This window comes from Schistocerca nitens, chromosome 4 (assembly GCF_023898315.1).
Source record: "Schistocerca nitens isolate TAMUIC-IGC-003100 chromosome 4, iqSchNite1.1, whole genome shotgun sequence".
NCBI classification, from domain to species: Eukaryota; Metazoa; Arthropoda; class Insecta; order Orthoptera; family Acrididae; genus Schistocerca; species Schistocerca nitens.
The window spans coordinates 721986685-721988157 of NC_064617.1; positions in this window are offsets into that span (position 1 = coordinate 721986685).

Sequence of the window (1473 nt, forward strand, 5' to 3'; positions counted from 1 at the left end):
ATGACCACAGCAGTTAAGTCCCGTAGTGCTCAGAGCCATTTTATAGGCAATATTATTCTAATTTTCTTTGGAGCGCATTCTATAATCCGCCTCGCAGCTGGATTATCGATGACATGAGAAGATAACCATAGCACCTCTTCCCAGTTCCTTTTTTTATGAGATTGAACAAACAACACAGCAACGAGACGACAATCATCGAAAAATTCGCAGCGGGCATCCTTTGTCGTAACGGGACGACTTCCTATTATTCTGTTTATGTAGCCGAAGAGGAACGGCTTTCCTTTTATCCATTTGTATGAAATAAAATAAAAAAGCAGAAAAACAAACATTCCAAAATCCGTTCTCCTTTTTTTCATTTTTGTTAAAAAAAACACGGTATCTTTTTCTGCGTAGTAAGCAGAAAATTCGGGATTCGAATCCCCTTCCGGCACACATTTTCACTCGTCGCCACTGACTTCATTAATTCCTTCCTTTTCTTTTGCTTTCTCCTCCTCCACCTTCAATTTACGTAATGCGTCTCACAGCTGCAGATTTCATGTAGTGTCTGTTATTTAGGACCAAGCGATCATGTCATTAAAGTTTCGGTCTCTCTGAAAAATATAAACAAACGACGTTGTACGGAAGCCAGGAAGAACAGTCACAGTTGGACGGTGGCGATATGGGCAGTACACCGCGCTCACTCTACGGATACTGCTGCCCTACGACCTCGCCGCTGGGGACGGTCGCGGCAGAGGCAGGCGGAGGCGGTGGGCGGGATTAGTATGCGGCAGGGTCTCGCGACAAGGGCGCGCATACTTGTAGCCGCCGCTGTGAGTCATGTGGCGGCGCGTGTGCCTGCTCGCGCTGGTGAGCCGGCCCTGACCGTGCCTCGCTGCTCCCACGCGCAACCGCGCAAGGCCGCACGCGCGCCGCCCGCCAGACGAGCAGTAGAAAGGGGGGGGGGGGGGGGCGAGGCGCCTGCGACACGAGGCCGGCAGCGCGGCTGAGGCAGAAGCCGACCTGCCAAACAGACGGTGTCCGGACAGTTGCCACGCTGGACATTTGCCACGACTTTACCTGCTCCGAAGGGTTGGGTTCCTTGTCTCTCTCTCCCCCCCCTCCCCCCCCCCCTCCTCCTTCTCACCTGCCGGCCCAGTTTGCTTTCGAAGTTCTAACGTGACCATCGGTATGGAAGTTGTTACAACCAACAGGAGCAGGCCTCCTGCTCATTGCAAAGGTTACGCGTATCTTAAACAGAGGCAATCTAAAGAAGGTGTTGTTACATGGATGTGCTTACGCCGAAAAGCGGATCATTGCAAGGGATAGCTGCTTTCGAGGAACGGAGAAGTGTTGAACGTATTAGAATATCTCTGTGGACCACCTGACGATGCGGCTCTGGAAGTGAGAAAGCAAGTGGAAAGGGCGAAGGGAAGGTCTCGAGAAGAAACTACACAGTTATCGGAGATATACGCGGATGAAATGGAAAATCTACAT